The following is a 24,426-nucleotide window of genomic DNA, read 5'->3' as shown; positions in this document are numbered from 1 at the left end:
TCATTTGGAATGTAAGTTGGTTAATTCCTCAATTCAACTTTTTTTTTCTTTCTGTGTGATTAACTGTATCGTCATTTATAATAAGAAAAACTTATAAATTATACTTTTCTACCTGAAAGAAGATTGAAATGAAGGAGTAATATGAAAGATGTAATTATAATGTGCCAAAATAGGATCATTGCAAATTGTTCTTTTTAAGAATTTATTTTGGATGACATTTAAATTAAACTGCATTTTAATTCAAATACAAAGAAGAAAACCCACATCACTAACTAACTTTGCCAATCAACCTGTCAATACACTAATTATCAAAAATTTAGCAAGGCAGAATTGCCCCCTTACAATTCTTATACTCTAGCCCCAGATACAAAGGCAATTACTTTGTTCAAGTTGTCAACTTTGTGAGTTAAGTTTAAAAGTGCATTCACCGACGGTGCTTAATAAGCCTTATCCACGAAAGAATTTTGGTAGCTATGGAAATGGCATTCATTAACTAGAACAGATACAGATCCACTAAGGGCACAATACTGTGCACCAGCCCTGTGCACGACTATAAACAAGAAAATAATCGTGTAAAACTAATCTTAACTGCTGTCATTTATTGAGCATCTATCAGTTTTAGATTTTTAAGTGATACGTTTAATTTTCAAACTCTGAGAGATAGATATTGTGGTCCACTTAATAAACAAGAAAGTGACACTTGGCCAAGTTAAGCAACTCCAACAAGGCCGCATGCTTAGGAAGTTCATAGTTCAGTCAGCTTTTTCTGACTAAAGCTCTTGGTTTTTTATCCTGTGCCAAAACCAGGAGAAAAAATGCTAGCCTTCAAACAAGACTCCTGAAATCTGACTGCCCCAAAGTCAAGTGCCTCAAGGGCAAGTTTGCACACATAGCTTCCCTCCAGGAATTATTTTTCAGCACAGCTATTTCTTTTTAAGAGGTTTGGACCAGGACAACTTATTCTCTTTTCATAATCTTGGTGGAGTAGGAAGAGTGGCTATGCTGAATATTTTGCATCATGGTTAAAATACTTAAAATATTTAAAATTTTTATTTATTATTTTTGAGAGAAAGAGAGAGCATGAGCGGGGGAGGGGCAAAGAGCGGGAGGCACAGAATCCGAAGCAGGCTCCAGGCTCTGAGCTGTCAGCACAGAGCCCCACGTGGGGCTCGAACTCACAAACCGTGAGATCATGGCCTGAGCCGAAGTTGGTTGCTCAACCGACTGAGCCACCCAGGCGCCCCATGTCAGTATTATTTTTTTAAAAATAAATTATTCGGTGTTTTTAGTATATATGAATTGTATATTTATATGCAATCAATGTAGGCACACAATTCAGACCTATTACAATTCTCTATTATATTTAGGTATCGTGTTTTTCAGTAATTGTCCATTTCATCTAAGTTGCTAATGCATGGTCATAAAGTTGTTTGAAGTGCATATTATTTTTTGAACGATTATAGGGTATACAGGGACATTCTCCCTTTCATTCCTGATGTTGGTAAGTTGTATCGTCTATCTTTTCCCCCAAATTAATGAAAAAAAACTTCAAAATTTACATACATACTCATTGTTTTAGGCCCTTTGCTTTGCACAGATCCAAGTTTCTATGTGGTATATGTTTTTCCCCTTCAATCTGAAAGAATTCCTTTTACATTTCTTTTACCTCGCGACCTCTTCTGATCTCTGCTTTTGTTTTAATGTGCTGCAAATTTCTGTATTTCTTCATCTCCAAAACAGATTTCCACTGGATGCAGAGATCTAGGCTGGTAGTTTTGTTGATTTTAGCACATTTATAAATTTTGTCAAAGTGTGCTCTGACTTTCATAATTTCTGGTAAGAAGTGTGTAATAATTCCTTTTATTCATCTACATGTAACGTGTCTTTTTTGTTCTCCTGCTTTTAATTTTTTTCCCTACACTTATTTTAGCAATTTGGTTATGATGCCTTAGGCTTGATTTTCTTTGTCTTTATCCTCCTGTATTTGATTGAACTCCTTGGTTCTACAAATTCATAGTTTTAAAATCAAATCTACAAAATTTTATCCATTTGTCCTCAAATAATTTTCTGCTTCCACCTTTCTCCCTTCTCTTTCTTGGACTCCTAATATATATATATACATATATATATATATATATATATGTATATATATATATTTATATATTGGATCATGTAACATTATTCTACTTGTCATTACTGGTCTGTAAATTGCTATTATATATATATATATTGGATCATGTAACATTATTCTACTTGTCATTACTGGTCTGTAAATTGCTTAATAAACATTTTCTTGGATAGTTTTACATTTACCGTGAAGATATCAACATAGTGCAGTAAGTTCACATATAAGAAAACCCCATACTCAGTTTTCCCTAATGTTAATATCTTCCATATAATGGTGTATATATCACAACACATGAGCCAATATAGATATATTATTAACTAAAGCCAATACTTTAGTCAGTATTCCTTAGGTTTTACTTGATGTCCTTTTCCCACTCCAGGATACCATGCAGGACACCCTATGACATTTAGTCCTCATGTCTCCTCAGGCTCCTCTTAATTGTTTCTCAGACTTGCCTTGTTTTTGATGACCTTGACACCTGTGAGAAGTACTGGTGAGGTATTTTGCATAATGTCCCCCAATTGGGATTTTTTTGTTCTGATGCTGTTGTCATTCTTAGACTGAGGCTATGAGTTCTGGGGAAGAATACCACGGGGTACCTGATAGCACATGACACATCGCTAATGCCATTAGCTTTCATCACCTAGCCAAAGTAGTGTAGGCCACATTTCTCCACAGTAAAGTTACCTCCACGGTAAAGTTTCAAAGCAAATCATTTAGTACAGACAACACTCAAAGGGGACGGGAATTGGGTTCCACCTTAGAGTAGGGAGTATCAACGTACGTGATTTGGAGTTCTCTATAGGAGACTTGTCTCTTTTCTTCCACTTATTTACCCAATAATTTATATCACTATGGATTTCCAGATATCTATTGCATAGTTTGCATTATAAGTCAATATTATTTATTATTTTTTCATATTGTTCCTGCTTTGGTCATTGGGGGCTATTTCTGTTGGTTTCGGTGTCCTTTTTACATGCCCCCATCCATTTGCTTTTGAGATTTTTAAAAATTTTCTGGCGTTACAAGTTGCTCTAGGCTCATATTGTATATTTCCTGCCCTAGCCCTCGAAACAGTCATTTTTTCAAGGAGCCCTGGTTTCTTTTATTGGAGAATGATACTAGAAACCAAGATTTGAGTCCCAGGTGTGTTGGTTGCTTCTCAGTTGTCATCAATTCTAGGCACTCTCAGTGGATACAGTGAGAAAGTATATACGTATGTAAACTCAACTGTGTATATATCTGTATCTACAAATATTTCTATGTGCAGCCATCTATATCTATGTTAGCTAAACCTGAGTTTATACTGATGTCTTGAACTTGAACCCATTACCATATGTATCATTCTAGCCTTCTGCTTGTCTGCAATCTCCCGTTCCAACAGTGAGAAACTTGAGTCCCAACTCCATCATCTATTTGCTTCATTGTTCAGTTCCAGTATGCATGTCAAATGGCTTCAGAATTGTTAGTCTGTACCCCAGTGGGAAACGATGTTATCCAATAGAGTGCACTATCTATATGAAACTTTGCGTTTAGTCTTATAGACTCGATTCATATCCACCTTTCCCCCCACCTTCTTCAGTGAAGTTATTTAAGACATTTGTAATACAGTCAGATTCTGTTGTCACCAACTGAATGTTCTAATTTTACTTTGGTTTAGTTTTTTTTTTTTAATTTTTTTGTTTTGCAGTGCCTAATGTTCTGGAAATTTCATCCACTTAGTTTCTAATTTCAGATAGTGTGTGTTTTAGCTCCAAACTCTCATGTTTTGTTTTCTATTTATCTCCTCATTATGTTCATGTTTTTCTTTAAAATTTAAAACAAAGCTACATTATTTTAAATAACTCTTATAAAGCCCTTGTCAGCTAACTCCATTATCTACAATTTCCTTCTTGTTATAGCTCACAATTTGCTGTTCCATTTGTTTTGCTAGGCAGTTAAATGAAGAGTTTTGGATTTTGATTTAAAGGATTTTTTAATTTGATTTTTTACATCTTGATTTTAAGGTCTGTTTTTAAGCTTTGCTAGAGTGAGTCTCCAGTAGCCTAGTAGGTTTTAAAGACTTTTCAATCCTATGTGTAGAAAATTAAAAAAAAAAAACAAAACCAAAACCAAAAAATCCCCATTTTTTGACATCCGAGAATTGGCCTGACACTTACAGGCCTCAGTGCTATTAGAAGCTGGCCTGGCACTCACAGCTAAGCCATATTATTCTCTTGTGGGACATAAATGATCTCACAGAACACCAATTTCAGACGATGATAAAGTGAGATAAAGCAAAGCCATTTTATAAGTTTGTCTGAGCACAGACAAAAATCGGATCTCTATATGACCCACAAAATATGGACATCGCCCTCCCTGCTAACACGAGTGCTACTGATTTGTCCAATTACAGCTTTAAATTTGTTCTCCCCTGCCTTTCTTCTACATAAGATTTATTTTGATACCCAGCCATAGCATTGTCCCTATCTTCTGGCAGCATTCTATCTAGAGCAAACCCCCACTCCTTAGACCCTCTTCCAAATCACCCCACCAAAGCCCTAACACTCTCTGTTGTCAGAATGAACCAGATGCCTCGGTGTTCATTCTCCTCCACTGCAATCAGTAATAAACCCAACCTCTGCATCTATAGGTATGTTCCTAGAGGGCCGTGACAGTGAGTTCTGGGAATTTTTCAACCGGTGACTCACAAGCGGTCACTCTTTCTCTGGTCTCATGGGACTCATCCTACAAATGTGCTGATTAGCAGTCAGCCAAAGATTCCGAAGGCCCTCATAAAGATTCCTGGAGCTCCTTTTCTGCATAGCTCCCTCCTCTCCATTTTTCTGCTATGCAAATTCCAATTGTTTCAATTTACCCCAATTCCCATTTCTACTCTCCTGTGCTGTCCTGATATCTGATACAAGATTATGTCAAATGTATGTTTTCTAGTCGTCTGTGTAGGTATGGAAAGGTCCGGATTGGTTATTTCTTCATGGGCAGAAGTGGAAGTTCAGTAGTCACTTTTTAAAATCGAATCATATTCTATATATTTCTCTGCTATTTGCTGTCCTCACGTCAACCCTTTGAAAACATCTCCAAGATATACTACAAATAAAATATAACATCGCTAAGATATATTATAAATAAAACTCTACATCACTTGATTTTGGTTAATATCTTATAGGATATAATCACTATTATGTATATAATCAATGCACTTTTATTTTTTCCTTCTTAAACTGAAGTATAATTAACATGCAATACTATATTAGTTTCAGGTGTATGACACAGTGCTTCAACAATTCCATACATTACTCAGTGCAGTGCAGTGGGATGGGTGAATAGATAAAGGAGATCAAAAGGTACAAACTTCCAAGTATAAAATAAATAAGTCACAAAGATGAAAAGTACAGCATAAGGAATATAGTCAATAATATTTCAATACACTTGGAATAAATATTTCCAGTGTGAATGTCTGTGTATGTGGTACTTTTTTCGCGCCTAGCCATAATGTTGCATTATTCTATTTATTCTAACATCCATATGCGCAACAAACTTGTATTGAGATGCTACTATGTACCAGGCCATATGCATTACAATGATCATGGCTCCTACTGCGAAAACTGTAAAAGGAAAAAAAAAATCAATCTCATTGGCTATTTATGAGAAATATATTTTACTTTTTCAGAGCTGACTTTATGCGACATCTACCAGAACTGTAGTTTATGTGTCTTGATAGATACAGTTTAAATTTCTCAAAAAATATCTTTTCTAATCTCTCTCATTAATGCATTTTAAAACCGTAAGTTTATACATAAGTTGTGATTTTAGGAATCTAATTTCAAATTACTTTTTGAGGACAGTCTGTAATTGGGAGAGTCAGACCTACTTGTTCCATACATTTCATTTTCATTTTTTTTTTTATTTTCTTTTTTTTAATGTTTATTTTTGAGAGAGAGACAGAGACAGACTTCGAGCGGGGGAACAGAGTTTGGGCAGAGAGAGGGAGACACAGAATCCGAATCAGGCTTCAGGCTCCGAGCTGTCAGCACAGAGCCCGACGCGGGGCTCCAACTCACGAGCCGTGAGATCCCGACCTGAACCAAAGTCGGACGCTTAACCGACTGAGCCACCCAGGCACCCCCATACATTTCATTTTCTAATACCCTATTTAGGGTATTGATGGGAGCAATGGTGGTAGGGAGGTTGGGGCGATAGGTAGTATGCGGTTAAAAAAACAAATGAGGAAAAACAAAAGCAAAAACCCTTGCAAGTTTTCATTGAAGAAACAAATCATGGAGTTTCACACTAGTCAAAAGCTTTGCGCTGTGGGTTGAGATTAGCATAAAAGCCCCCAGAAATTACAGCCTTTTCTCCCCCCTGAGTAATTTCTTCTGTGTGCTACCTAAGTCAGGGAAAGGGCAGGCTTAGAAAAAGGAAAACTAGCACCTTTGGTTAGTGGGAAAGATAGTTCTTTCTCGCTAGAAAATGAAGAACAAAGGCAAAGGTGTTTAATGTGAAACTGGCTTTAAAACCTAAGCCACAAACATAACTCACTGTTTATTTTATATACAATGCTATTCTTTAGAACTTCTCATGGTAATCATTACAGTTTATGTTTATTATAGTCATGAAAAACTAGAGCCTTTTTGAAAAAAATTGTAAAAGAGTATTTGAGTAAAACTGTACTAATGTCCCCTTCACTTAATTATTTCCCACCTAATTTCCTTTCTAGTTTACAAAATCCTGATTCTGTATCATTTATTATACATTGAGAGTGAATATAAGTTTGGAAAACTGAAGAGGGGTGGCAAGTAGAGAAGAATCCACTGAAATAAATCCTTGTCTCAGGCAATTTGAAATACTAAGTCACCAATATGAATAGGCTGTCATTTTTAGGCACATACTGTGTTCCAGGCAGACCACAGCTTTAAGTGATATCCTTTATCCTGCAGCTTTGTCGAGGTGTAATTCGCACATGATACTGTGTAAGTTTAACGTGTGCAACATTTTGACTTGATACACATATATTCCAAAATGATTACCATCACAGCATAAGCGAACACCTTCACTACGTCACATGATTACTATTTATTTTTTGTGTTGAGGACATTTACGCAACTCTCTTAGCAACTTTCAAGTATATTATACAGTATTGTTAACTATAATTACCATGCTGTATATTAGACCCCCATGTTATAATTGGAAGTTTGTACCCTTTGACCAACATCGCCCCATTTCCCCTACCCCCCAGCTCCTGGTGAGCACCAGTCTACTTTCTTTATGATTTATTTCAAGGTTCATTCATATTGTCACAAACATTTCCTTCTGTCCCGTGGCTGGATAACATTCCATTATATATTACATATATCATAATATATATAATATAACATTTTCTTTATCCATTTATCTGTTGACAGATACTTAGGTTGTTTCTTTGCTATAGACACTATGCTTTTTAATCCTCAAACAAGCTCTATGAATTGGGTACTCTTATTATTTCCTGTTTCACAATGAGGTTATTGAGGCCTCAAGAAGTTAAGTAGCTTGTCTAAGGTCACACAGCTAGTGAAAGGTAAAGCTAAGTTTCAAACCTGGGTCTATGTGAATATTTCATCCTAATTCTTTCTTCCCATGTTCTATGCCTCTCTATGGAATCTATGTAAAGTTTGTAGTCTCATTAAAGGGAATAATTGTTTCCTATGGCTAGCTTCCATAGAATATTCTCAGGAGAAATATTTTTACATAACACGTATAACTTCTGGTTCCCTGGTCCTGTGACTAGGGGTTTGACACCATGGCTTTGGAGGTCCATTTCTCTAATTCTATTGTTCTCTTTGGAGGTTAATGTGGGGAGATGAGGTAACTCCACTTAATGTCAGCTCTGCATCTAATTGCCCTGCTGCTCTTGGTTGATACTTGACTTTACTCTACCCAGGGGTAGGAAAGAAGCTTCCCATTAAACAAAGATCAATGATGAGACCTTCCCTAATGACCCATCATCTTCATGGGTTTCAATCTCCTCCATTCTAAAGGAGAGGGAACGTGTTTTAATATATTTTCTTTAAGTTGTGTCAAATGCTTCGAAGGCTCAAGAGATACCAAGACAAATATGACACTCTCCCTTTTCCTGAAGAGTAGTTCACAGTCCACTAGAAGAAACAGACACTAAAGCAAATAATTAAAATTGATGTGCCATGGTCTATTAAAGACAAAGTTTTAGTAGAATTCACAAGAGAGAATTTTGTTAGCAAGAAATCAGAGAAAGCTTCAGATAAAAGGTGATATTTGATCTAGATCTTAAAGGATACGAAAAATCATAAAAACAACATTTGCTGAGTATTATGTGTCAAACACTCTGATAAATGCTTTATATGCATTTTTTGTCTTTAATCCTCCCAGATAAACCATAAGCTGATTATTATGACTGTTATTTTACAGACTCAAAGTTACACAGATAGTAAGGGGGAAAATTGTGATTCAAACCTATGAGTCCTCATTTATTAATGAATAATTATTGTTTCAGGAGCTGTCCTACATTGGTGGCTCCCAACCAGGGCTGGTTTTATCCCATAGGGGATGTTTGGCAAAGCCTTGGGACATTTTGGGTTATCTCAACCGGGGGTATGCTACTGGCGCCTAGTGGGTAAAGGCCAGGGATCCTGCTAAATATCCTACAAGGTACAGGATAGCCATCCACAATAAATAATTATGTGTCTCAAAATGTCAATAATTGGTTAACAAATCCTGTTGACATTGAAAAGCCCTGTTTTAAATGTTTAGGGTACAGCAGGGCTGTATTGTATATACAATATAATGTCATGTTGTGACAAGTGCTATAAAGAAAAATAAAGCAGAGAACAAAAATGTGGCAAAGATACACTAATTCAGAAAAAGTGGTCAGAAAATACCTCTCTGTGGAAGTAACACTTGAGCAGAGTGAAATGAAGGAAAAGAGCCATGGGGATATCCAGAAAACAAAGTGCAAAGGCCCTGAGGCAAGAGGCATATTCTAGCAATAGAATGTTCTATGAATGTTCTAGGAGATAGTGTGTGTCTACGAAGGGGTGAGCATGGCAGAGAATGCTGGGAGATTATGAGGAGGAGTCAGTGGGAGGCCTGATCACATCAGACTCTGTAATTCATGATAAGGACATTGGATTTTATTTTAGGTGTGACAGAAGGCTACTGGGGGATTTTATCAGGGAAATAACATAATGAGGTTTACATTTTAGGAATAACACTGTAGCTTGTACAGGGAGAACAGACCATTTGAGAGACTCCTCTTTCCATTAGTATATCTGGTTGAGAAGACCAACACCCTGCTAAAATTAAGTAAAAATGTTGATTAAAAACAATCTTGGGGCACCTGGGTGGCTCAGTCCGTTAAGAGTCTGACTTTGGCGCAGGTCATGATCTCACGGCTTGTGAGTTCGAGTCCCGTGTCGGGCTCTGTGCTGACAGCTCAGAGCCTGGAGCCTGCTTCAGATTCTGGGTCTCCCTCTCTGTCTCCGTCCCTCTCCCACTTGAGCTCCATCCCTCTCTCAAAAGTAAATAAACATTAAAAAGCCAATCTTCTTAAAAATACAGGAAAACTGGAAAGAGAGTAAGAATTTATCAAGCCAAAATATAAAGGAAGACAGGATTTCCAAAAGCAATGAAACTACTTCTGTTGCCAAGCCTGTAGAAATTGAGCTTTGTTTGTATGATCTCAGAGGCTGGGGGGAACAGAAGGCAATGCCTAGGACCTTCAGAAAATGGGCAATCTAATAGGAGGCCGTACTTCCATATTTACACTAGTGTCAATGTGGTCTTAGAAATGCATATAGATGTTGGTGGGGCACCCATAGATTTCTCAATGAAAAGCTGGCCCTGATATGCATTAGAAACCCAAATTCATATTGCCTAAATAGCTTTCCAGAAAACATAAGCCATGAAATGGGTAGTAGCCCTAGACACGTGACAGAAGCAAAAAAACAAAAATTATCTTTGGAGAAAGTTACCATACATTTGGGTCTCAAAGGATACCAAACAATAATTTTCTGAGGAAAATGAAAGGCTCATCATAAAAAAAAATTATTTAGCAACTATAGTGTGTAAGTTTAATTTTTTTTTAACGTTTATTCATCTTTGAGAGACAGAGAGAGAGACAGAGCATGAGCGGGGAAGGGGTAGAGAGAAGGAGACACAGAATCGGAAGCAGGCTCCAGGCTCTGAGCTGTCAGCACAGAGCCCGACGCGGGGCTCGAACTCACAGACCGTGAGATCATGACCTGAGCCGAAGTCAGACACTCAACCGACTGAGCACCCAGCTGCTCCTATAGTGTGTAACTTTAAAGAATTTAAGTGTAGCTGGTATTCTATGGTCCCTATATTGTCACAAGGAAGAGAAATATATTTATTATCTTTAGACTTTGAAAAGTGAAGCATTCATGTTGTCATTTATAGGGTAATCACTAAAAACAGAAAAATTGTGTATCACAAACTGGTAGAAAGAAAAAAGTGGAAATATGAAAAAACTTGATCCAAGAGAAATCATGAAAGAAGGAAAGAAATATAAAAATAGTTCCAGCAAATAAAAGAACAAAATTATCTGGTAAGATATAAATGCAAATATATCAGTAATTATATTAATTTTAATTGAATTAAATTATCTAGTTAAAAGGCCAATATTTTCAGGCAGGATTAAAAATTCCAAGTACAACAACAAAAATTCCAAGTACATGCTGTTTACAAGAGACATCTAAAATATAAATGCTAAAAGCAAAAGGATGAAAAAACATTTACCAAACCAATTCTAGCCAAAGGAAAAAGAATTAGAGCTATTGCTTTAAAAGAAAGCAGATTATAAGTCAAAATCTATTACTTGAGTGATAAAGTATCTAAATGTGTCGGAGTTTTTTGTAAGTATATCTAAATGTAAGGTCCATTAGGGCAGGTTTTTTTTTTTTTTCTATTTGGTCACTACACCTGAAATAGTGCCTGGTGCATAGTAAATGCTCAATAAATAATAAGTAGATTTTTAATAAGTTTATTTATTTATTTTGAGAGAGAGAGGGAGAGAGATAGAATCCCAAGCAGGCTTCGCACTGAGCCTCTCCACACTAGACCCGAGGTGAAATCAGGAGTAGGAAGCTTAACCAACTGAGCCACCCAGGAGTCCAGAAGTAGATGTTAAATAAATGAGTGGATGAACTTCCTAATGAGAAAAGGTTTAATTCATCAGGAAGATACGACAGTTTTAAAATATGGATTTACCTAATAACATACCTACCAAATAGGTAAAGCAAAATTTGACAGAATTATAGGAAGGAAAACATAAGTTCACAATTAAGAGTGAGAGACTTTAATATACCTAATAGAAATCTAAATAGAAAAATCAGCCAAAAATATCAGTAAGAATCTCATTCTTGAGGATAGAGTGTAATGAGCACGGACAGACACCGGGAGAACGGTTAAGATGCTTTATAAAAGTCCAGTTGAAAGATAGTACTGTCTTGGCCTTGGGTGGTAAGAGCAGAAAACATAAGAAATGTTAAAGTTCTGGGTATATCCTGAAGGTGGAGAAAACAGGTTTTGCCTCTAGAATGCATGGCTTATCTGAGGGAAATAAAGAAGCCTGACTTCAGGAGCTTTTACCTGAGCAACCAGGTGAATGGTGTTTCATTTATTGAAATGAGGTAAATGGGGAATTAGCAGATTTGTACAAAAGATGATTGTGGTGGTAATTCAAGAGATCAGTTTGGGACATATTAAGATGGAGATGCCTATTAGAGGTCCCAGTTGGAGATGTAAGGCAGTTAATTGGGAATAAAAACCTGGAATTTATGGAAGAAGCTGGGAATCAAATACAAATATGGGAATCAACAGCATATAGATGGCAGTTGAAGCTGTAAGACTAGATGAGATTATCTAAAGTGAGAGAAGATAGAGATCTAAGAACTGAGTCCTGGTGTACTTTTAGTGGCTTAGAAGAATGGGTGTCTGGGAAAATGGGGGTAGGGACAGCAAATGAGACAGGAAGGAAAAGTCACAAAGGTAGGAGGAAAACAAAGAAAGTGTTATATTCTGGTAGCCAAGTGAAAAAAAAAATACTTCAAAAAGTGATCAACTATGTCAAATGATGTTCAGAGGTGGAGTAGGATGAGAACTGGAAATTGATCATTGGATTAAGCAAGATGGAGGTCACTGGCAGGCCTTGATGAGTGTGGCTTCAGTGCAGTAGTGAGGATAACATCCTGATTGAACCACTTTACTTTCAAGAGGTAACAGGAAGAGAGCAACTGGAGATGGTTAAGTATAGATTTTTTTTCAGGCTTTTGTTTGAAATGGAAGCAAAGGAGGCAGAGAAAAGGCATGGTAAAGTCAGAATGTTTTCCTGGCTTAAAAATGGAAAGAGTAACAGTATCTTTGTGTATTCATTGGAATGATGAAATAAAAAAAAATTATGAAAGGAAGAGACACGATAGTTAGATGAGAAAAGTCCTTGAGCTGGGGATACAGGATGTCTGTTGCATCCACGCGACTCCTGAAACAGAATGCTACGGGCACCAGCGACAGTTGTAACAAAGTTTATTACAATGAGAGGCAAGGCTGACCGATCGGGACCAACACTCTTGACAAGAGTGTGGCTGACCGATCGGGACCAACACTCTTGACGAGAGTGTGGCCTCGAACAGCCGGGGTACAGAGTTTTTAAAGCCGATCACATCGTTTTATCATTATCTGGGAACAGAACAGAGAAACAGTTCCCAGATGAGTTAGAAACAGTTGCCAGATGAGTCAGAAACAGTTATCGAATGAGGTGATTATTTTAGACTTTCTGCCGCTAAGTTGCAACCAGTGGATCTCTTTGACCTTGTCTCTGACGCTCTTTTTTGAGGTTTTGTTTCCTTCATTGGTAAAGCCTGATTCACAAGAGTATGAAGTATGATTTACAAGAGTAAAAGCAAGGTTGTTATCTTTTGACCTTCAGTGTCAGAACAAAGTTGTTATCTTTCAAGCTAAGCGTTAGCCCTACAGTACAATTTAACCCTTACATGTCATCTAATGCCTTGGATAGATGCTCGTAAGTTTCCTGCACACTAAACTGGGAGGGTATGCAGAGTACATTGGTGCAAACGCGGGTGGGTTCATGTGTTTGGTGGTAAGAACGTATGGAAGGTCTCTTATGATTGTTTCTACTTTTCTCAGTGAAAATGAGAAACAAAGTCACATGTACGAGGGCAGGGAGTATATGGGAGATCTCTATAACTCTCATTCCATTTTTCTGTGCATCTAAAACTGATCTGAAAAAATAAAGTGTACTTTAAAAATCAAACAAAGTCACCCGTTCTGTTAGATTTTTTTTCTTAAAAACATAGTCTGAGATAGCAAGTTACTACTGAATATTTATTGAGAAGTGCTCTCAGAAGATCCACCCGTAAGAAAAAGAGAAGGGCAGGTTAAGGCAGAAGGAGATGATACGCAATGCTCTTAAAACCAAAGTCTCAGCCAATCCTGCTTGAACCCGTGGATCTGGTCAGTCGGGGTTGTTCCAAATTGGGGCAAGAGGGCTAGGGTTTCACATTCCTGTATTGGCCAGTTTTCGGCCATGGCTCATGACCTGGAAGGGGCCGTAATCCTGGGTAAGCCCATTTTCTATAGCAAACATTAATTACTACTATTTCTTACAGCTTTGTGGTGATCCCTTTCTTTGCTGTTCTCTAGACACGAGAAGCCCAATGTAACAAGATGTCCACCACAGCTTAAAGCTCAATGGGACTCTTACTATATACCTCTTGGAAGTATACCCCTCTGGGAACCAAAGCTTCTAGACCTGAAGAACTTAAGGTTCAAGGCATCTGGCCAACCAGCCAGACCATTCTACATTCCTCATGAATTGAAGTATATTCCAAATTCAGGACACTTCCCTTTCCACAAAAAAATGTATGACTCACTCAAAACTCTGTCCATTGGGAATATTTCTCCTCAGAGCTGTCTTTCAAAGCCATCTCTGAGTGAAATGCAGTGCAGCAAAAGTCTATTTAGGCTTTATCTACATACTGGTTATATTAGTTTTCTAGGGCTGCCATAACAAAGTACCATAGACTGAGTGGCTTAAACAACAGAAATTTATTTTCTCGCTATTCTGGAGTCTAGAAGTCTAAGATCAAGGTGCTGGCAGGGTTGGTTTGTTCTGAGGCCTCCTTGGTTTGCAGAGAGTGTCTTCTCTCTGTATCTTCACATAATCTTCTCCCTGTGTCTATGACCTAATTCCCTCTTTTCATAAGGACACCAGTCATACTGGATTAGAATCCAACGTAACGATCTCATTTTAACTTAATTATCTCTTTAAAGACTATCTCCAAATACAGTCACATTCTGAGGCACTGGGGTTTCCGATATCCCCAAATTCAACATATGAATTTAGCTCATGATACCCGGGACCAGGAAACCAGGCTCATCATTTTGCCATCTCTGTCAGCTCATCATAAAGGAACTCCCATGTGGCTGTGAATCGAAGGGGAGGCACTAATGCAACAGTGGAGAATGACATGGAGATCTGGGCCACCCCCTTGTGCAGCTTTATCATTGCACTCCGGCCCTCTTCAATCCTGTTCTTGGGTGCATTACGGTCCCTGACTTACGATGTTTCAACTTAGGATTTTTTGCGTTCACAATGGTGCAAAAGCAATACACATTCAACAGAAACTGTATTTTACATTTTGAATTGGATCCTTTCTGGGGCTAGTGATATAGACGATACTGTCTCCTGATGCTGGGTGGCAGCAGTGAGCCGCCGCTCCCAGTCAGTCACACAATCATGAGGGTAAACAGCCTATACACGTACAGCTATTCTATACCTGAACAACCATTCTGCTTTTCACTTTCAACACAGTATTCAATAAAGTACATGAGATACTCAACATTTTATCATATAATGTGGTAGCTGATTTTGCCCAACTGTAGGCTAATGTGTTTTGAGCACATTTAAGGTAGGCTAGGCTAAGCTCTGATGTTCGGTAGGCGAGGTGTATTAAATGCATTTTTGACTTACAATATTTTCACTTACAGTGGGGTTTCCTGGGATGTAACCCCATGGAAAGTCAAGAAAGAACTGTACTTCAATTTTACAATGGATTCCTGCTGGGTGTGCCGGTCCATATGGATTGGGAGGTCTGATAGGATCCAGCTCATAATGAGTAGCTCTGGCCCCATTGGTCAGATGTTGTGACACTAGCACACAGTAGAGTAGCACAACAGTAGTTGCTTTTGAAATGGTTCCTAATTCTCTGTTGCAGATGGCATAGACTTGAGATTAGAATCTGAGTGGAGAGCCACAGTATTTTCTACACCAGCCAACTTTGAGTTGGAGGGTCATACTAATTGAAGATAATGTCCATGGTTCTTGCCATGATGTTTGATATCTTTCAAATCTGCAGTGTTTCCATTAGAGGTCCCTCACAACTCTAAAATGATGTGACGAATTCCATTTCATCAACATTGGAATCTGTGATCCATCCAAACGGGAGTATCTGCTGTTCCGTTAACTTGACTCCCACCTCTGCCTTTTTTACGTTATTCCTCCTGCTTTTAATCCTTTACCTCCCACCCCCCCCCCATGTTTAATTGTTACTGATCCTGATAAGACCAGCATGAATATTCCAAAACCCTTCCTTAATGCCTCTAGCCTGTCTTCTCTAAATTCTAACGGCATTTCATTGTGTATGTTCCTTGTGTCTATATATGACATCTACTCAACTGCTAGCTCTTTGGTAAAAGGATCTAAGTCTGACAAAGCCAAAGAATTATTTAGTATATAGAAAGAAGCAATCTATACTCCTTGAAGAGTTCTAAGTACAGCAGCGATTCTAGTCCCCTCCATTGTTAGGGGACATCGGTGGCAAAACAGGGAGGTGGGGAATGTGGATGGACCAACACAGATAGTAAGGCTTGGAGTATGAATAGAAAGTAACAAGTTGTGTTAAATAAGCTCCTCAAGAGACGCTTTTCTTTCTGGGTGCATACTGCTCAGTTTCATTCATTATCTCTCATTTGAAAGTATGGGTGCCAGAGCAGAACTTTCCTTCACATAGGTCAGCCGGAATGTATAGCGTATTACCAAATGGATTCTACAGAGTAATAAACGAAGGCATCAGATGACTCTGGTAAGCTATCACTATGCCTCAAAGCCCTAATGTGCTCATCTGGACTGAGCAGCTCTTCCTGTGACACATCAGACATATTCTAATGCAAAATCAAAGTTAAAATGCCAGCATGGCTAATAATTAAAATGTTGAACCTTGTAAAGCGACAAGAGAGAGATTGGGGGGGGGGATATTTTACTTATCAGGTAAGGATCACAGAAGGGTTGTTCCTTGAAGGTTCCAGAACCTGACTGTGTTAACATATTCAAGAAAAAAGGAATAATCAGTCTCAGGGGGCAGACACACACAAACTAAAATCATCTTGATTAGAGTAAAAACTTCTGTGCCATTTTAGAAATGGAAATTCGAACTGCCTTGTAGACTAGCAATATAGAGCCACACAATAGAACCACAGCTTGCCTGAACTGAAAATTATTTAATTGCCATATTAAATTCACTTATTTTAGGAAAAAGTGAAGGAAAGGAAAAAAACTGAGACAGGCAAAGGGGATGTGATTTGTGCAAGGTCACAGAGCTAGTTAGAGGCAGAGCTGAAGACAAAACTCAAAATTCCTGATTCATAAGCCAGCGAAATACAACTGCAAGTCATTATCAATTCAACACATATTCATGGAGCACCTGAGATGGGTCAAAACACAATAAGGCACAAGCAGCAAAATGTGACATGAAGGCCTGACCACAGCACAACGACACTGTCATTTCCCTGATGAAGGACCAGCAGCTGACTAGCTTTTCTGGGTAGCCCAAGAAGCAAAAGCTTCTTCTCCTTTTAAGTCATCTAAAAATCTCTCTTCTCTGTGTAAGTGCTGACTCACAGAAATACAATGCAAGCAGATATGTAATTTAAAATTTTCCAACAGCCACAATCAGAACATTCAAAAGCTACTGAAATTAATTTTAATTTGGTTTTACCTACTATACCTAAAATATTATCATTTCAACATATGATTTAAACAAAATGTAACGACATATCACACCTTACCTTATTTGTATTAAATATCCAAAATCTAGCATGGATTTTATACTTATAGCAAATATCTATTTGAAATGAACACATGTCAAGTGTATAACAGCCACATGTGGCTAGTTTTAGCTAGTTACTACTGTATTGAACAGCACAGCTCCGTATTATATACTAGAAAAATCGGTCCCCACCCCATTTATTAAAATGCAACTCTAACATATCACATTTAATCATCCAATAAGTTACAAAAAGCAGAAAATGCTTTTTTTCAGATGAAGTTCTATGAACTTCAATTAACTGTCCTACTTCCCTTAGTTATTCTATACCATGCCTGAGCACACCAGGTCACTGGAAAGGTTAAATGAAAAGAAGCAAAAAGAACATTTAAATAAAATTTTATATTAAACCCAATAGGTTTTTAATGATTTCTGGCCTTCGTTTATTCCAAGTCTTTATAATTGGGATTAAACATTATTTTCACAGTGGCAAGTCAGAACAGATAACAACAGGAATAGAGACACTTTCTGGTAAGACATTAGGGACTAAACTGTCCATTCCAAATTAGTTTTTTCCCCCCAATATCACTGTCAAGACTAGTTTTTCATAAAAGGAAGATCATTTTACATGGAAGGAATTGCTAAACAGGCTAGAGGTTCCAAATCCATTACCTGCTCATCATCTAGCTAATAGATGCTCATCCTCTATAACCTTGGAGAAATTCTGCCACAAAATTCAAATGCAACATGCAACTCATATTTCTGAGCCTAGTGCTGCAAAATATGGCTCAACAATGTTACAGAATCTTTCAAAGGAGAACTTTCTAGAAAATTCAGAATTTATGGTCCCAGTAACTATAAATTAATGAAATGCCACAACCAACTTTGGATCCCAGAAAGATGTAGCCTAACATTTTAGTAGCTGGTCAGGAAAAGGTAGTTTCTACAAAATCCTCTTTTTAAAAAAATTTCTTCAGAGGGAGGGGCCAAGATGGTAGAACAGCTTGGAAGTTTCTGTGCATCTCTCATCCCTGAAATGCAGCCAGATCAACATTAAACCGTCTCACGCACCTAGAAAACTTATTTGAGGATTAACACAACGATCTGCACAACCTGAATCACAGAACTCAGCAGGTACGTGGCACAGAGAGGTGAACTGGGGGAGACAGAAGCCGCAGAGGGCAGGGAGCCGCTATTGCGTGCGGAGACAGGACGGAGACAGGTGGGTGGGGGAGAATAAGGGAAAAGCACCCCTCCCCAAAAGCAGCTGGAGAGAAAGTGGAAAAGTGGAAACAGCCGCAGGGACTGAACAAAAAAGGGAGAAAGGACAAAGGAGAAAGGAGAAAAGAGAGGGTTTAAATTCCATTAAGATTCTATAAACAGGGAGAGCACAAAGTCGGAAACTCCGCAGCTCAATACCTGGTGGTGCTCAGGTGGGAAGGGCTCCAGGTCCCCAGGAGCAGAGTGAAGTCCAGGAGTCTTCGGGCCACACGAGGAGAGGCGGTTCCCCTGCTGGGACGGCATTTCAGAGAACAGCCACATTCGCTGGTGCTGGAACAAGGAAGCCTGGCGCCAGAGGTGTGTTGTGATTTTCCATAAACCCTGAAATGCTGCTGCTACAAGATCACGTGAACCTTTCCTGGGGCGGGCTGGCACCCAGCCACATGCTCTGGGCATCAGCAGCAGCACAGTCCCACGAATGTTCCTGGGTGCGGCCGGCACCTGGCCATTGCTCCATGAGACCCTCCTGCAGAAGGTCTGAGCAGGTCAAAGCTGCAGTCCCTCAGAAATGAGGGGTTGGGGGGCGCCTGGGTGGCTCAGTCGGTTGAGCATCTGACTTCAGCTCAGGTCACGATCTCACGGTTCGTTGGTTTGAGCCCCGTGTTGGGCTCTGTGCTGACAGTTTGGAGCCTGGAGCCTGCTTCAGATTCTGTGTCTCCCCTCTCTCTGTGCCCCTCTCGTGCTCATGCTCTGTCTCTCTCTGTCTCTCAAAAATGAATAAAGATTAAAAAAAAATTTAAAAAAAAGAAATGAGGGGTTGGGAAACACAGATCCATTTGAGATAAAACTCAGGATAGAGGTGCTGTCTGGCAGCCTGATGACGGCTTGGTCAGAGACAGTGTAGAAGCGGGGAGTGGATGGAAGCTGGAGACAAAGGAGGAGTGCTTGATTGCCAGTCGTGGAGAGCACAGAATTCCGATATTAGTGACTGGGTAGCTGGGTGATGCCATTTTCACCCTCCTGTGCATGCGCATACATGCCTACACGGGCCACAGCAATCCACCACAGTAAGCTAAGCAGTGCCATCTGTGGAGAACGGAGCCATTATGCTAAGCCCCACCCAACTGGGCCAACGTCAGTCTTCAGAACCACAAGTCTCTCTGCCTGCTTAGTTTATGGACTATAAAGTGCTTCATAGTTTGACTTCTAGGGGAAACTTATGTAATTTCAACCATATTTCAGTCTGTTTCCTGGTCCGTCTATCCATTTTCTTTGTTTTTTTCTTCTTTTTCGTTTCTTTTCTTTTTCTTGAATACAGAAAGAGAAAAATTTATTTTCAATTTCATTTCATTTCATTTTATTTTCATTTTCTTTAATTTTTTTCTATTATATTTTTCACTTTTTTGTAAATTTTTCAAATTCTATTTTACTTCCATCATTTCATTTTATTCTATTTCATTGTATGCATTTTCTCACATTTTCAAACATTTTCCTTTTTTTTCTTTTCCCTTCTTTCTCTAATTGATCATGCTCCTTTCAATAAACAGACCAAAACACACCTAGAATCTAGCATCATTTATTTCATTTGTGTGTGTGTTTTAATTTTTTAATTTTAATTTTTGTTTTACTTTATCAATTCCTTTTCTTTCTTCAAAATGATGAAAAGAAGGAATTCACCCCAAAAGAAAGAGCAGGAAGTGACGACAGCCAGGGACTTAATCAACACAGACACAAGCAAGATGTCTGAACCAGAATTTAGAATCATGATAATAAGAATACTAGCTGGGGTTGAAAATAGATTAGAATCCCTTTTTGCAGAGATAAAAGAAGTAAAAGCTAGTCAGGATGAAATCAAAAATTCTAACTGAGCTGCATTCTCAAATGGATGCCATGGCTGCAAGGATGGATGAGACAGAGCAGCAAATCAGTGATATAGAGGACAAAGTTATGGAGAATAATGAAGCAGAAAAAAATTGGGAGATCAATGCAAAAGAGCACAATTTAAGAATTAGAGAAATTAGTGACTCATTAAAAAGGAACAACATGAGAATCATAGGGGTCCCAGAAGATTAAGAGAGAGAAAAAGGGGTAGAGGGTTATGTGAGCATATCATAGCGGAAAACTTTCCTAACCTGGGGAAAGACACAGACATCAAAACCAGGAATCACAGAGGACTCTCATTAGATTCAACAAAAACCATCAACAAAGCATATCATAGTCATATTCACAAAATACTCAGGCAAGGAAAGAATCATGAAAGAAGCAAGGGAAAAAAAGTCCTTAACCTACAAGGGAAGACATATCAGGTTTGCAGCAGACCTATCCACAGAAACTTGGCAGGCCAGAAAGGAGCGGCAATGTGCTGAATTTGAAAAATATGCAGCCAAGAATTCTTTATCCAGCAAGGCTGTCATTCAAAATAGAAGGAGAGATTAAAAGTTTCTCAGACAAAAATTAAAGGAGTTTGTGACCCCTAAACCAGCCCTGCAAGAAATTTTAAGGGGGACTCTCTCAGGGGAGAAAAGACCAAAACAAAACAAAACAAAACAAAAAAAAGACCAAAAGCAACAAAGGCTAGAAAGGACCAGAGAACACCACCAGAAACTCCAATGCTACAAGAAACATACTGGCAATAAACTCATATCTTTCAGTACTCACTCTAAACATCAATGGACTAAATGTTCCAATCAAAAGACATAGGGTAACAGAATGGATAAGAAAAAAAGATCCATCTATATGCTGTTTACAAGAGACCCACTTAAGACCTAAAGACACCTTCAAGTTGAAAGTAAGGGGACAGAGAACCATCTATCATGCTAATGGTCGATGAAAGAAAGCCGGAGTAGCCATACTTATATCAGACAATCTAGACTTTAAAATCAAGACTGTAACAAGAGATGAAGAAGGGCATTATATCATAATTAAGGGGTCTATCCACCAAAAAGACCTAACAATTTTAAACACTTATGCTCCAAATGTGGTGGCACCAAAATATGTAAATCAATTAATCGCAAACATAAACTCATTGATAATAATACCATAATGGTAGGGGACTTCAACACCCCACTTACAACAATGGACAGATCATCTAAACACAAAATCAACAAGGAAACAATGGCTTTGAATGACACACTGGACCAGATGAACCTAACAGATACATTCATAACATTTCATCCTAAAGTAGCGGAATATACATTCTTCTCCAGTGCACATGGAACATTCTCCAGAACAGATCACACACTGGGACACAAATAAGTACAACAAGTACAAGTTGTTCAACAAAGTACAAAAGATTGAGATCATACGATGCATATTTTCAGACCACAATGCTATGAAACTCGAATCAACCACAAGAAAAAATTTGGAAAGTCAGCAAATATTTGGAGACTAAAGAACATCCTACTAAAGAATGAATGGACTAACCAAGAAGTTAAAGAGGAAATTTAAAAGTACACAGAAGCCAATGAAAATGATAACACCATAGCCCCAAACCTCTGGAACACAGCAAAGGTGATCATAGGAGGGAAATAGGTAGCAGTCCAGGCCTTCCTAAAGAAGGAAGAAAGGTCTCAGATACACAACCTAACCTTACATCTTAAAGAACTGGAAAAAGGACAGCAAATAAAACCCAAAACAAGCAGAAGACAGGAAATAATAAAGATTAGAGCAGAAATCAATGCTATCAAAACCAAAAAAAAAAAACAGTAGAACAGGTGAATAAAAACAGAAGCTGGTTCTTTGAAAGAACAAAATTGATAAACCCCTAGCCAGTTTGATCAAAAAGAAAAAGGAAAGGACCCAAATAAATAAAATCAAGAATGAAAGAGGAGAGATCACAACCGACACAGCAGGAATACAAACAATAATAAGAGAATATTATGAGCAATTATATGCCAATAAAATGAGCCATTTGGAAGAAATGAACAAGTTCCTAGAAACATATAAACTACCAAAACTGAAACAGGAAGAAATACGAGATTTTAACAGACCCATCACCAGTAAAGAAATTGAATTAGTAACCAGAAATCTCCCAAAAAGCAAGAGTCCAGGGCCGGATGGCTTTCCAGGGGAATTCTACCAAACATGTAAGGAAGAGTTAACACCTACTCTCTTGAAGCTGTTCCAAAAAATAGAAATGGAAGGAAAACTTCCAAACTCTTTCTATGAAGCCAGATTACCTTGGTCTCAAAACCAGACAGAGACCCCACTAAAAAAGGGGTCAATTTCAATTTTATAGACCAATTTCCCTGATGAACATGGATGCAAAAATCCTCAACAAGGTATTAGACAACAGGATCCAACAATACATTAAAAAATTATTCATCACGGCCAAGTGGGATTTATACCTGGAATGCAGGGCTGGTTCAATATCTGCAAAACAATCAGTGTGATTTGTCACATCAATAAAAGAAAGGACAAGAACCACATGATCCTCTCAATGGATGTAGAGAAAGCATTTGACAAAATACAGCATCCTTTCTTGATAAAAACCCTCAAGAAAGTAGGGATAGAAGGAGCATACCTCGAGATCATAAAAGCCATATATGAACGACTGAACGCTAATATCATCCTCAATGGGGAAAAACTGTGAGCTTTCCCCCTAAGGTCAGGGACAAGACAGGGATGTCCACTCTCACCACTGTTATTCAACATAGTATTGGAAGTCTTAGTCTCAGCCATCAGACAACACAAAGAAATAAAAGGCATTTGAATTGGTCAGGAGGAGGTCAAACTTTCACTCTTCGCAGATGACATAATACTCTATATGGAAAACTGAAAAGATTCCGCCAAAAAACTGCTAGAACTTATCCATGAATTCAGCAAAGTGGCAGGATATAAAATCAATGCACAACAATCAGTTGCATTCCTATACACCAACAATGAAACAACAGAAAGAGAAATCAAGGAATTGATCCCATTACAATTGCACTAAAACCCATAAAATACCAAGGAATAAATATAACCAAAGAGGTGAAAAATATATACACTGAAAACTATAGAAAGCTTCTGAAAGAAATTGAATAAGACACAAAAAAATGGAAAACATTTCATGCTCCTGGATTGTAAGAACAAACATTGTTAAAATGTCAATATTACCCACAGCAATCTACATATTCAATGCAATATCTGTCAAAATAACACCAGCATTCTTCACAGAACTAGAACAAACAATCCTAAAATTTGTATAGAACCACAAAAGACCTTGCATAGCCACAGTGATCTTGAAAAAGAAAACCAATCCCGGACTTCAAGAAGTACTAGAAAGCTTAATTATCAAGATGGTATAGTACTGGCACAAAAACAGACTCAGATCAATGGAACAGAATAAAGAACCCAGAAATGGACCCACAAACATATGGCCAACTAATCTTTGACAAAGAAGGAAAGAATATCCAATGGAATAAAGACAGTCTTTTCAGCGAATGGTGCTGGGAAAACTGGACAGCGACATGCAGAAAAATGAACTTGGACCACTTTCTTACACCATATAGAAAAATACACTCAAAATGGATGAAACACCTAAATGTAAGACAGGAAGCCATCAAAATCCTCGAGGAGAAAGCAGGCAAAAACCTCTTTGACTTTGGACGCAGCAACTTCTTACTCAACACATCTCCAGAGGCAAAGGAAACAAAAGCAAAAATGAACCATTGGGATGCCATCAAAATAAAAAGCTTCTGCACAGCAAAGGAAACAATCACCAAAACTAAAAGGCAACTGACAGAATGGGAGAAGATAATTCACAAATGACATATCAGATAAAGGGTTAGTATCCAAAATCTGTAAAGAACGTATCAAAATCAACTCCCAAAAAACAGATAATCCAGTGAAGAAATGGGCAAAAGACATGAATAGACACTTCTCTAAAGAAGACATTCAGATGGTGAACAGACACATGAATAAATGCTCAACATCACTCATCATCAGGGAAATACAAATCAAAACCACAATGACATAACACCTCACACCTGTCAGAATGGCTAT

Source organism: Panthera pardus, unplaced genomic scaffold, assembly GCF_024362965.1.
Source record: "Panthera pardus isolate Hobbes unplaced genomic scaffold, ASM2436296v1 HiC_scaffold_27, whole genome shotgun sequence".
In the NCBI taxonomy this organism is placed as follows: Eukaryota; Metazoa; Chordata; class Mammalia; order Carnivora; family Felidae; genus Panthera; species Panthera pardus.
Note: the sequence above shows the minus strand (reverse complement) of the source record.